The sequence below is a fragment of the Rhinolophus sinicus genome, linkage group LG16 (assembly GCF_036562045.2).
Source record: "Rhinolophus sinicus isolate RSC01 linkage group LG16, ASM3656204v1, whole genome shotgun sequence".
In the NCBI taxonomy this organism is placed as follows: domain Eukaryota; kingdom Metazoa; phylum Chordata; class Mammalia; order Chiroptera; family Rhinolophidae; genus Rhinolophus; species Rhinolophus sinicus.
This window is the reverse complement of record NC_133765.1, coordinates 2,557,633-2,571,965: the sequence shown is the minus strand read 5'-3', so window position 1 is coordinate 2,571,965 and position 14,333 is coordinate 2,557,633.

The window sequence follows — 14,333 nt, the reverse complement described above, 5'->3', positions numbered from 1 at the left end:
TCTATTGCCTTATGTTCTCTATTTCACTTAATTCTGCTCTAATTTTTATTATTTCTTTCCTTCTATTGACTGTAGGCAATGTTTGTTATTCTTTTTATAGTTCTGTAAGGTGAAATATTAGATTGTTTATTTGAGATTTTTCTTGTTTCTTGAGATAGGACTATAATGCTATAAACTTCCCTCTTATTACCACTTTTGCTGCATCTCTCAAATTTTGATATGTCGTAATGATATTTTATTTTGCTTCTGTGCATGTTTTTATTTCTTCTTTGACTCAGTAGATGTTCAGTAGCATATTGTTTAATCTCCACATATTTGTGGTTTTTTCAACTTACTTCTTGCAGTTAATTTCTAGTTTCATATTGCTGTAGTTGGAGAATATCTCAATTTTCTTAATTGTATCGAGATTAATTTTGTTCCCCAACATATGGTCTATTCTTGAGAATGAATATGGTCTATTCTCGAGAAGAATAAACATTTTGTTGTTTTGGTGTGGAAAGCTCTGTAAATATTGATTATGACCTTTTGGTCTTATGTGTCATTTAATGATGATATTTCCTTATTGACTTTCTGTTTGGATGATCTAGCCATTGCTGTCAATGGAGTATTTATGTCCCCCTACTATAATTGTATTGTTTTCAGTTTCTCCCTTTAGTCCATTAGTTGTTTTATATGTTTCGTTGCTCTCAGGTTGGGTGCATATATGTTGATAAGTGTTATGCCTTTTTGATGTATTGTCCCCTTTATCATTATAAAATATCCATCTTTGTCTCTTCTTATCTTTTTAACCTTGAAATCTATGTTGTCTGATATAAGTACAGCTATACCTGGTTTTCTCTGAATGCCATTTGCTTGGAATAGCACCCTCTACCCCTTCACTTTGAGTGTATGTTTGTTGTTGTAGCTGAGATGTGTCTCCTGAGAACAACATATAGTTTTGTCTTCTTTAATTCATCCACTACTCTGTACCTTTTAATTGGTGAATTCAGCCCATTTACATTTAGGATGATTATTGATATCTGAGGACTTTCTACAGCCATTTTATCTGTGTTGATGATTGCTTAGTATCTCCATTGTTTTTTTTCTCTTGTGTTTCTGTCTGCTATTTTAGTTTGGTGGTATTCTATGATATTTTCCTCTTTGCATATTAAATGTCTCATTTCTAGAGTTTTGTTCTGTGATTATCATTAGATTTATGAAAAAAAAAAGAGTTTCATACATATAATAGTCCTTTATCTTCAGTTGGAATCTTATTTCCATTCACCTATGTAAGCCCAGTCCTTTTCTTCCTCTTCTTTATGTTTTCGTTGTCACAAATTATCCCTTTTTATCCTGTGCATTTGTTTCCAAATGGCAGAAGCTACACTCTTTTGTTAAATTGCTTTTATCCCCTTTAAACTTTATGTTATATTTAAGTATTTAATACCCTATTCTGAAATAGAGTTGCAATTTCCTTTTTATGTCTGTTTGCCATTTTATTCAGTATTGCATCCTTTTGTCTTTTTGTTTCAAGTAAAAGAGCATCTTTCAACATGTCTTATAATGCAGATTTCTTCCTTCCTTCCTTTCTTCCTTCCTTTCTTTCGTTTCAGGTGTACAGAGCAATGTAATAGGTAGACATTTAAATCTCTCATAAAATTATAACGCACCCCCCCAAGCTACAACCCCTCTGGCATCTTATATAGCTGTTACAATACCATCAACTATCTTCCCGATGTTGTATGCCACAGCCTGTGACTATATATATATATATATATATATATATATATATATATATATATATAGTTAGAGTTGACATTCAATATTATTCTACCTTAGCTCTTCAGATGTATAGCACATTGGTCAGGCATCTACACAGTCATTGATGTGATCCCCCTGATAAGTCCAATGTCCATCTGGCACCTTACATTATCTTTACAACATTGCTGATTGTATTCCCCATGCTGTATTAACTATCAATTTATATTTCTTAATGCCTTTACCTTTTTCACCCTGCCCCCAAAAGCCATTCCTATCTATCACCATGATAGGTCTAGTATCTATCTGGCACCATACCTAGTTATTATGGTATTATTGACTATATTCCTTATGCTATACCCTACTTCCCCATGACAACTATATAACACCAATTTGTACTTCTTAATCCCTTCCCCTTTCATTCATCCTTAACCCCCCTCCAATCTTAAAGAAGTCCCTCTAAGATTCCTTGTAATACTAGTTTGGTGGTGATGAACTCCAGCCTTTTCTTGTTTGGGAAGCTCCTTATCTGTCCTTCAATTGTAAATGAAAGCCTTGCTAGGTAGAGCAATCTTGGTTGTATGTCATTGCTTTTCATCACTTGAAATATTTCCTGCTACTCCTTTCTTGCCTGCAAAGTTTCTGTTGATAAATCAGCTGACAGTATTATGGGGGCTCCTTGTAGGTAACTAACTGCTTTTTTTCTTGTTGCTTTTAATATTCTCTTTTTGTATTTAACTTTTGGCATTTTAATTATAATGTGTGTTGGTGTGGGCCTCTTTGGGTTTATCTTGTTGGGACTCTCTGTGTTTCCTGGGCTAGTATGTCCATTTCCTTCACCATGTTAGGGAAGTTTTCTGTCATTATTTCTTCAAATAGATTTTCAACTCCTTGCTCTCTGTCTTCTCCTTCTGGTACCCCTATAATGTGAATGTTGGTATGCTTGATATTGTCCTGGAGGCCACTTAAACTCCCCTCAATTTTTTTGATTCCTTTTTCTTTGTGCTGTTCTGGTTGGGTGTTTTCTGTTACATTGCTGGTTGGATCCTCTGCTTCATCTAATCTACTGTTGATTCCTTGTAATGTATTCTTCGTTTCCATTATTGTATTCTTTATTTCTGACTGGTTCTTTTTTATGGCCTCCATCTCCATTTTTATGCTTCCTATCTCTCTGTTGAAGTTCCCCCTGAGATCATTGAGCATTCTTATAACCAGTGTTTGGAACTCTGCGTCTAATAGATTGCTTATCTCCTTTTGCTTAGTTCTTTTCCTGGAGCTTTGTTTTGTTCTTTTATTTGGGACATAGTTCTTTGTCTCCCCATTTTGGCTGCCTCCCTGTGTTTGTTTCCATGTATTAGGTAGAACTGCTATGTCTTCTAGTCCTAGTAGAGGGACCTTATGTAGTAAGTATGCTGTGGCATTCAGTGGCACAGTCTTTCTGGTCACTTGAGACACAGGCTCCAGTTGTGTCCCTTGTGTGGGTTGTGTGTGCCCTCCTCTTGTAATTGAGCCTTGGTTGATAATTGCATATAAGTGAGAAGGACTGACCATCAGGCTCACTGGTTGTGAGGACTGCCTTGACTACAGTGGAAGGGTTGTTGTGCAGGGGCTGATCCTACAGAGCAGGATCTGTCTCATCAGGACTCAGGTGCCTGCCTAATCCAGCCCTTGTGTGTGTTGTACTTGGAGGTGGTTGGGTGATGCTCCCACTCATTTTGAAGCTGGCTACTGGGGGTGCCATGGGAACTGGCCCAGGACCACTTTGGAGGGGATTTACTGTAGGTCTACTTTAGCCACAGGCCATGTGCCACCCGGGGCCACCCAGTGGGAGCCTGAAAGAAACATGCAGATGGCTGTCACTTGTGCTGTGCTTGGAAGTGCCTTGAGAGGCCAAGGCCACCTGCCATTAGTGCTGGCTTAGGTCTGCTCAGCCAGAGGTACAGGACACGCTCAAGCCAGATGCTGTTTGTCTGGGTTCCATGAATCTTTGAGAGACCCTAGGAAAGTCTGCAGTTTGAGTCAAGGCAGGCGGTCTGCACAAAAAAGCTGCTAAAAGCAGCCTGGTTGTGCCTGAATGTTGGCTGGAGCCAGACCTCAAATAGCTAGGGCATGGGGAGTTAACTGCTGAGACTCAGAAATGTCAGTCTCCTGTGTTCACACACCGGGAAGTGGGAGGGCTCAACAAAGAAACAATGGCCTCTGCCAGCTTCCCTGTCCAGGAGAAAGCTACCTCTCCAGTCCCTGTCCCAAGCCACACAACTCAGTTCCCTACCATCTGTCACTGCTATCTTTCCAGCTGCTTCATCAGTGCTGCAGCTCAGAGTGAGTGATTCTGTTGGTGGGTAAGTATGCGTGCAGTCCCTTTAAGAGGCGTGCCTATGAGTGCAGCCGAACTTAGTCTCACTCAGTCACAGTCTCTGCTGGTATTCACAACCAAAAATTATGGGGATTTCTCTCCCTGGCACTGGAACCCTGGGCGGGGGTGGGGCTTGAATATCTCGGTCCTTTAGGGGATGGGGAGACCTGCACAGCTGAAATAGCCCTCCGGATCTTTAATGGTTACACATGGGTGTGGGACCAGCCCATTCCCCATCTCTGACCTTCCTACCGGTCTTGAGGTAGCTTCTGCAAATCCTCAGTTGAAAAACTTCAGTTCAGCTTGATTTTAGGCAATTCTCAATAATGGTTGTTTTGTAGATTAGCTGTAATTTTGATGTGGTTGTGAGAGAAGGTAAACACAGCATTTACCTACTGCGCTATCTTGGTTAAGCTGATGTTGTGGTGATAAATTCCCTAAGCTTTTGTTTGTCTGGAAAAGCCTTTATTTATCCTTCATATACAAATGATAACTTTGCTGTATATATTATTCTTGGCTGCTGATTCCTTTCTTTCAATATTTTTGATATTTGATTCTGCTATCTCCTGGCTTGCAAGTTTTCTGCTAAAAAATCCAATAATTTAAGGGTGGGTTTCCTTTATAGTTTACAGTATTCTTTTTCCTGGATTTCTTGAGAATTATATCTTTATCATTAACTCTTGACCGCTTTAATATAATGTCCTTGGAGAAAGTCTTTTTCCATTGAGATAATTAGGTGTTCTATTAGCTTCTTGCATTTTAGGGTCCAGCTCTTCTTGTAGGTTTCCAAAGTTCTAATCAATTATTTCTTTGAATAGGCTTTCCATCCCATTTCCCCTCCCTTCTGTTTCTTATATACTCATTATTCTTATATTGCTCTTTTCAGTAGCATCAGATATTCCTTATACAGAGTTTTTTCATTTTTTCTCTCAATTCTCTCTCTTCTTCCACGTGAGTCATTTCTAGATTTCTATCTTTAAAATCATCAATTCTTTCTTTTACCTGCTCTGCTCTCTTTCTTAAGCTTTCTAATTCATTCTTCATCTCATTTATTGAGTTCTTCAGTTCCAGAATTTCTGTTTGGTTCTTTTGTATAGTTTCCATCTCTTTTATAAAGCACTCCTTTGTTCATTGCTGTTATTCCTGAGCTCATTGAACTGCCTTTCTGAGTTTGCTTGTATCTCACTAAGTTTTTTCACAACTGCACTCTTGAATTCTCTGTCATTTAAATCATAGTCTTACATATGTATGAGTTTATTTTCTGGGGAATTTTCATTTTCTTTCGGAGCTACCTTGTTACCTTGGTTATTCATGGCACTTGATGGATAACTTTTCTGCCTTGCTTGGATGGGTTGAAATCTTTTCTAAGTACTGTGTTGCTTTTAACAATTTAGCAAGTTGGTAAATCGAGATCTTTCTTTAATTTCCAGTAGATGGTGCTATAGTGCAACTTTTTGTTTTCTCTTCCCTCTATGACTGGGACGTCAGGTAGTCATACCTGTGGGGCAGTATTGCCTGGGCTATGGCTAATGCTCTATATTCCCTGTGGAGATGGGCAACCCCTCTGTGACTTGGTTGCCCTGGTGTCAGGGCACTATCCCCATGGAGGGATGTGGTGGGTGTCGATGCTCTGAGCCTGTTAATTTCTGGTGCTTCTACCCTGCAACCAGAGGTCACCAGTCATGCTGTACTATCTGAGGTGTCCTAGCTGCCTCTGTTAGGGTCCTCACTTTGGGTGGGGGAGGAGTGGGCACAGAGAGGTAGGTTCGAGCATGTGGGGCTTTGTTGAGCTGCAATGAGTATGGGCCTCTCAGGCTGGAATGTTGTTTCTGCCCCTTTGAGACCTGCTAACTGCATGCTGTAATCTGACACCTACATGCTGTTGTGTCTGCTAGAGCCGGGCAGGCTACAGGAGGGTGAGGTGTGGTGGATTTGAACATCTTCAGCTTCGTTTTGTTTTCCTGGTGATGACCTCCCACTGCTCTCTGGGCTGCCAACTGGGTGTTGCAACTCAACTCTCTACTGTTACCACATCCACTGATGCCATGGTGAGCACTGGCCTGTGTCTGTCCCTCTAGTCTCTGTCCTTCCTACTATCTGCTTGCTTTAATACACCATCCTTCACATGGCACAATGTATGTTTTTGTGTTGAGCAGGGAATCCTTTGCTGAGTTATAGTTATCCAGTTCATTGTAACTTTAAGGGAAGGAGCAAGACGTTTTCTCACACTGCCTTGATGTTAATGTCCTTCTCCCAACTTGCTTTTTAAAAATTTCACTCAATACTGAGAGATTTTCCTTCTCCATTCTTTAGCAAAGCTTTCAGAAAACAAATACATATAATTTCTTGGCAAAGATGGACTTTTCACAGGAAATTTGCAAACATATTATGTCCTGCCTTTGTTGCAATCTATAGCTTCTCCCCTGGGAAGTCATACACAGTTCCTTCTAGTGCTTCACTTAAGAATAATAAACAATTGTTAAGAGTCTGTTAATCTTGCCTGATTCCCATAAGAATGAAGAACTGTTATATGATGATATTAGTGGGTCATTAAGACATCCACCTAATTGGCTTTCCATGGTAATAGTAGAAGGCATGATTGGGGAGGCTGCTGGGGAGTTAATGTAAAATCTTTTGAAAAACTTACTATGTAATTTAGCCTGAAACTGAAACATTACCTAATTTCCGTGGTGTATTTTTCCAACACAATCTCATAAATCCCCTGACCAAAAGGTCTTGGTCTTTTAACTCATCCCAGGATTGCCTAAGAGTCATAGATACCAAAACTTTGGAAATGGGTCCTGGTAGCCAAAGTGATAGGTAACATTTGTCAAACATTCGATCAAAGCCCTGTCTATAAGGTTTCTTAGGATTTGACTTAGGGTCTCTATTTTGGGTGAATTGTGTCCTCCTCACATTCATATGCTGAAGCCCACACTTCCAGGACCTGAGAATATTAAATTTAGAAATAAGGTCTTTCAACAGGTAATTAAGTTAAAATGAGGCTATTAGGATAGGTCTTAACCCAATATGGCTGGCATACTTAAAGAAGAGGAAATTTGGATACAGACATGCATGTGTGGAAGGAAGACCATGTGAGGACACAGTGAGAAGGTGACCATCTGAAAAACAAGAAGACAGGCCTCAGAAGAAAACAATACTGCTGACACTTTGATCCTGGACTTCTGGTCTCCAGAACTCTGAGAAAATAAATTTCTATTGTTTAAGCCAATCACAGTCTGTGGTATTTTGTTATATCAACCCTAGAAAACACATAAGTCTCTGATAAGTTCTTATGCCATTAGATTTTTTAAATTATAAAAATAAATCACATGGTGAAGTATTAAAGATTAGATTGAACTGAACTTACTATACAGTCAAAATCTATTCAACAAACTACAAAAAATAAAATGTTATTTTTTAAAATTTATTTTTTGAATTTATTGGGGTGACAATTGTTAGTAAAATTACATAGATTTCAGGTGTACAATTCTGTATTACATCATCTATAAATCCCATTGTGTGTTCACCACCCAGAGTCAGTTTTCCTTCCATCACCATATATTCGATCCCCCTTACCCTCATCTCCCACCCCCCACCCCCTTACCCTCTGGAAACCACTAAACTATTGTCTGTGTCTGTGAGTTTTTGTTTCTCATTTGTTTGTCTTGTTCTTTTGTTGTGTTTGGTTTATGTACCACATATCAGTGAAATCATATGGTTCTCTGCTTTTTCTGTCTGACTTATTTTGCTTCGTATTATAATCTCAAGATCCATCCATGTTGTCACAAATGTTCCTATATCCTCTTTTCTTACCGCCGAATATTATTCCATTGTGTATATATACCACATTTCTTTATCCATTCATCTATCGAAGGACATTTTGGTTATTTCCATGTCTTGGCCACCGTAAATAAAGCTGAAATGAATATTGAAGCACACGTGTCTTTATCTCTAAATGTTTTCAGATTTTTTGAGTAGATACCCAGGAGAGGGATTGCTGGGTCATATGGTAATTCTATGGGTTCCTTTTTCTCCACAGCCTCTCCAACACTTGTTCCTCTATGTCTTGTTGATGATAGCCATTCTAACTGGGGTGAGGTGATATCTCATTGTGGTTTTGATTTGCATTTCTCTGATGATTAGTGATGTTGAGCATTTTTTCATATGTCTATTTGCCATTTGTATGTCCTCTTTGGAGAAATGTCTCTTCAGGTCCTCTGCCATTTTTCAATTGGGTTGTTTGTTTTTTTGTTGTTGAGTTGCGTGAGTTCCTTGTATGTTTTCAATATTAGCCCCTTATCGGAGGCACTGTTTGCAAAAATCTTCCCCCATTCACTTGGTTGCCTCCTTATTTTGTCAATGGTTTCTTTTGCTGTGCAGAAGCTTTTAAGTTTGATATAGTCCCATTCATTTATTTTAGCTTTTACTCCCTTTGCCTTTGGAGTCAAATTCATAAACGGTCTTTGAACCCAAGGCCCATAAGTTTAGTACCTATGTTTTCTTCTATGCAGTTTATTGCTTCAGGTCTTATGCTTAAGTCTTTGATCCATTTTGAATTAATTTTGGTACATGGTGACAGCAGTCCAGTTTTATTCTTTTGCATGTGGCTTTCCAATTCTGCCAGCTCCATTTGTTGAAGAGGCTGTCTTTTCTCCATTGTCAAAAATTATCTGTCCATATATATGTGGTTTTATTTCTGGGTTCTCAATTCTATTCCATTGGTCTATGTGTCTGTTTTTCTGCCAATACCATGCTGTTTTGATTATTGTAGCCCTGTAGTACAAGCTAAAGTCAGGAAGTGTGATACCTCCAGCATTGTTCTTTTTTCTTAAGATTGCTTTGGCTATTCGGGGTCTTTTGTGTTTCCAAACAAATCTGATGACTTTTGTTTTATTTGTTTAAAAAATGCCATTGGGATTTTAATGGGGATTGCATTAAATCTGTATATTGCTTTGGGTAATATGGCCATTTTAACTATGTTGATTCTTCCAATCCATGAGCACGGAGTGTCTTTCCATTTCTTTGTGTCTTCTTCAATTTATTTTAAAAATGTCTTATAGTTTTCAGCATATAGGTCTTTCACATCCTTGGTTAAGTTTATTCCTAGGTATTTTATTCTTTTTGCTGCAATTGCAAAAGGAATTGTGTGGGTTTTTTTTAACATCTTTTTCTGAGATTTCATTGTTAGTATATAGGAATGCAATGGACTTTTGTACGTTGATTTTGTAGCCGGCACATTTACTGTATTCGTTGATTGTTTCTAATAGCTTTTTGGTGGAGTCTTGAGGGTTTTCTATATATAGCATAATGTCATCTGCAAAGAGTGACAATTTAACTTCTTCATTCCCAATTTGGATGCCTTTTATTTCTTTCTCTTGCCTGATTGCTCTGGCGAGGACTTCCAACACTATGTTGAAAAGCAGAGGTGATAGGAGACAGCCCTGTGGTGTTCCTGAACGTAGAGCAAATGGCTTCAGTTTTTCACTGTTAATTATGAGATTAGCTGAGGGGTGTCATATATGGCCTTTATTATGTTAAGGTATTTTCCTTCTATAGCTATTTTATTAAGTGTTTTAATCATAAATGGATGCTGTATCTTGTCAAATGCTTTTTCTGCATCAATTGATATAATTGTACGATTTTTGTCCTTTATTTTGTTTATATGATGGATCACATTGATGGATTTGTGGATGTTGAACATTCTTGTGCCCCTGGGATGTACCCCAGCTGGTCGTGATGAATAATCTTTTTAATGCATTGTTGTATTCGATTTGCTAGAATTTTGTTTAGGATTTTTGCATCTGTATTCATCAGAGATATTGGTCTGTAGTTCTCTTTTTTTGTGTTGTGCTTACCAGGTTTGGCATCAGGGTAATGTTGGCCTCATAAAATGAGTTAGGTAGTACTGTCTCTTCTTTAATTTTTTGGAACAGTTTGACCAGGATTAGGATTTAGTTTTTTGATCCAATCTGCTACTCTGTGCCTTTTTATTGGTGAGTTCAGTCCATTTACATTTAGGGTGATTATTGGTATGTGAGGATTTCCTGTCATTCTATCTTTAGTTTTCTGGTAAGACTGTGTCTCCATTGTTTCTTTGCCTTTTTGTTGTTGTCTATTATTTCTTTTTTTTAAAAATTATATTTATTGAGGTGACAATTGTTAGTAAAATTACATAGATTTCAGGTGTACAATTCTGTATTACATCATCTATAAATCCCATTGTGTGTTCATCACCCAGAGTCAGTTCTCCTTCCATCATGATATATTCAATCCCCCTTACCCTCATCTCCCACCCCCCACCCCCCACCCCCCTTACCCTCTGGCAACCACCAAATGTCTATTATTTCTGTGTGGTGGTATTCTATGATGTTTCCCTCTGTTTCTTCTTTTATTACAGTATGTATTTTAGTTCGGATTTTTTTTGAGTGGTTACCCTTAAGTTTATATAAATGAAAGTTTGATATTTACAGTATTCCATTTTCTTCAGCATGCTTACTTTCTCCATTCCCATATTCTGGTTCTGGTCTTTACTCTCCCCCTTTTTATGTTTGGGTCGCCACAAATTGTCCCTGCTGTTGGTGGTCGAATAGCTCCTTTAGTATTTCTTGTAGTGCAGGTCGTGTATTAGAAAATTCCCTCAGCTTCTGTATGTCTGGAAAGGTCTTTATTCCTCCTTCATATCTAAAGGATATCTGTGCTGGATGTATTATTCTTGGCTCATAATTTCTCTCTTTCAATAGTTTGAATATTTGGTTCTACTCCCTCCTGGCTTGTAGAGTTTCTGCTGAAAAATCTGATGATATTCTAATGCGCTTTCCTTTGTATATTACCATCTTCTTTTCCCTGGCTGCCTTGAGGATTCTTTCTTTGTCGTTGATTTTAGACAGCTTCAATACAATGTGCCTTGGAGAAAGCCTGTTGGGGTTGTGGTAATTAGGTGTTCTACTTGCTTCCTGGATTCGAGGATCCAGTTCTGTCCACAAGTTTGGGAAGTTCTCATCGACTATTTGTTTGAATATACTCTCTGTTCCCTTCTCTGTTTCTTCTCCTTCTGGTATGCCCATTATTCTTATATTGCTCTTTCTGATGGAGTCAGAAAGTTCTTGTAGAGTTCTTTCATTTCTTTTAAGTCTCAAGTCTCTTTCTTCTTCCATCCATCGGACTGAACTTGTGACTCAAAGCTCAGGTTCCAAGCTCTCTCCACTATATCCATTCCCACAGGCTTGTTTCTCCAGGATGGGAGAAGCCACCTTCCATGGTGTGTGTCACTCACATGCAGCAGGAGGCGTATACATTTCAGGTGCTGTGGAAGCTGCTGGTTGGTATGAGGGAAATGTTTGATTGTGACTCTCATCTCCTTCCCCTGTGTACTGAGGGCAACAGAGAAGCCAGTGGGAGGGCCCATAGGAGAGCAGAGGTGGCTGGGCATTTTGGTCACATGAAAACTCTGGAGCAACCTGGGGTCTTGCTTTACTCATCACTAGAACACTAATCGGCTTAAAAAATAATTTTCAAGTAAATTCATTTTTCTGCTATCAACACACATATAGGTCTTTCTTCTGTGTAAGTTTTCTAGGTAACACTTCCACCACGTCTCCACCTAATTTTTCCCTATAATCTGGGTCTGATAGCAAGTCCTTATCATTCCTCTTGATCCCAAGATCGTGTTCTTTCATAAATATCTTTAGATGTATGGAGGCCTGAGTGAATCTGGTAATGCTTATTTTTTTTTGCTAAACATTTTTTTCTGCCCTAATATGTGTTTTTGGGCCTAGCTTAAAATAGTCCACTGAATCCTGTAGTTTAAAAAGTCAGGAGAGAATTATAGAGCAGAGAGCTATCTTAGGGAGCATTTTGTTCAATCCATTACTCTAAAACTTAACAGCTGAAAACTCCAAACATTTATTATCTCACATGATACTTGGGTCAGGAATCTCACACTATACATGGGATAGTTAGGTGGTTCGATCACTGGTAAAGAATAGTTCCGTTCCCTGCTCCTCCCATCTCCTAGGAAACACTACCTTTTCTCTCTGTGAATCTGACTGCTCTAGTACCTCATATAAATGGTAATACAAATACACAGTGTTTGTCTTTTTGTGTTTGGCTCATTTCACTTAGCATGTCTGACAATTAAGTTTGAGAACTAATCCTAGAAAAAGTGCTACGTACCTCATTGCTGAATATCACTACATCATCTTCTAAGTACCCCCCTTGGGAAGCTATGCATTGATACCAGCGCCTAATCCACCCTTCAAAGCAATTTTGGAACTCTTTTCCTGGCATGGCCATCACAGCTGTTGTTGTAGTACCCTTGATGTCCTGAATGTCATCAAAATGTCTTCCTTTCAATATTTCCTTTATCTTTGGGTAAAGAAAGAAGTCATTTGGGGCCAGATCAGGTGAGTAGGGAGGGTGTTCCAATACAGTTATTTGTTTACTGGCTAAAACTCTCTCACGGAGAGTGCCATGTGAGCTGGTGCATTGTCGTGATGCAAGAGCCATGAATTGTTGTCAAAAAGTTCAGGTCGTTGTCATTTAACTTTTTCATGCAGATTTTTCAGCACTTCCAAATAGTAAACTTGGTTAACTGTTTGTCCAGGGGTACAAATTCACAATACATAATCCCTCTGATATCAAAAGAGGTTAGCAACATTGTTTTGACTCTTGATTTGGACTAACGAAAGTGTTTTGGCTGTGAAGAGTTGGCTGATTTCCATTGTGCACTTTGACTCTTTGTTTCAGGGTCCTATCTGTACACTCATGTTTCATTACCAGTGATAACATGGCCAAAAACATCGTCTTGCCTCTCCAAAAGGTCTTGGCAAACTTTGACTCTCCTTTGCTTTTGTTAATTGGTGAGCTCCTGCGGGATCATTTTTGCACACACCTTTCTCATACCAAGATTTTCAGTTAATATTTTCCTAACTGTTTCTCTATTGATGTTTACTTGGTCTGTTATGCTTCTCACAGTCAGCTGATGGTTTTGATGTACAGTTCAACGAATTTTTTCAGTGTTTTCATCAGTTCTGCTTGTTACTGGCCGCCCTGACCTCTCTTCATCAGTGATGTGGTCTCTCCCCTCAGAAAAACATTTAATCCATTTGTACACTGCCATTTTCTTCATGGCATTATCCCCATAAACTTGGACTAACGTGTCTCTGATTTCACATCCACTGTTGCCAAGTTTAACAAGAAATTTAATATTTGTTCGTTGCTCTAATTCAAGTTCAGACAATCTTGTGACAGCACACAAAAACACTCAACAACAATAATGAATGCCACTCAGCAAGACATTGCCACACATTGACATGAACACAGCTGTGAGACACTGATATACCAAGGTTATGAAACCTTACCAAGCTGTTTGTACAGTGCTGTCAATGTAAGCAAATGGTGGCAAGTTTGGGAACCCGATTGTCAGACCTTTTATGAGATTCAACCGTTTTGTGACCTTATCAGGATTTCCTTCCTTTTTAAGATTGTATACTATTCCATTGTATGTATATACTACATTGTATTTATCCATTCATCTGTCAGTGAACGCTTGGGCTACTTCCACCTTTAGTTATGATTCTGCTGTGAACATGTGTGTAAAAATACTTGTTTGAGTCTCTGTTTTAAATTCTTTTCGGTATATATCCAGAAGTGGATTGCTGAATCATGTAATAAATTTAATTTTTTTTTTTTGAGGAATATCATATTGTTTTCCATAGTGGTTGCACCGTTTTATTTTTCCATCAACAATGAAAAAAAGTTCCAGTTTCTCCACACCCTCATCAAAACTTGTTATTTTCGGGGGGTTTTGTTTGTTTGTTAATTTGTTTGTTTTGTAATAGTCATCATAATGGGTGTGAAGTGATAGCTCACTGTGGTTTTGATTTGCATTTCCCTAATTATTAGTGGTATTAAGCATCTTTAATGTCTACTTAAGTCCTTTGTTTTTTATTTTGGGTTGATGAGTTATAGAAGTTCTTTATAAGTGCTAAATATTATTCTCTTACTAGATATATGATTTGCAAATATTTTCTCCCATTCTGTGGGTTGCATTTTTACTTTCTTGATAGTGTGTATTTTGATGCCCAAAACTTACTTTTGATGACATCTAATTTATCTATATTTTCTTTTGTTGTTTGTCCTTTTAGTGTCATATCCAAGAAATCATTGTCAAATGTAATGTGATGAAGCTTTCCCCCTGTTTCCTTCTAAGTGTTTTATAGTTTTAGCTTTTATGTTT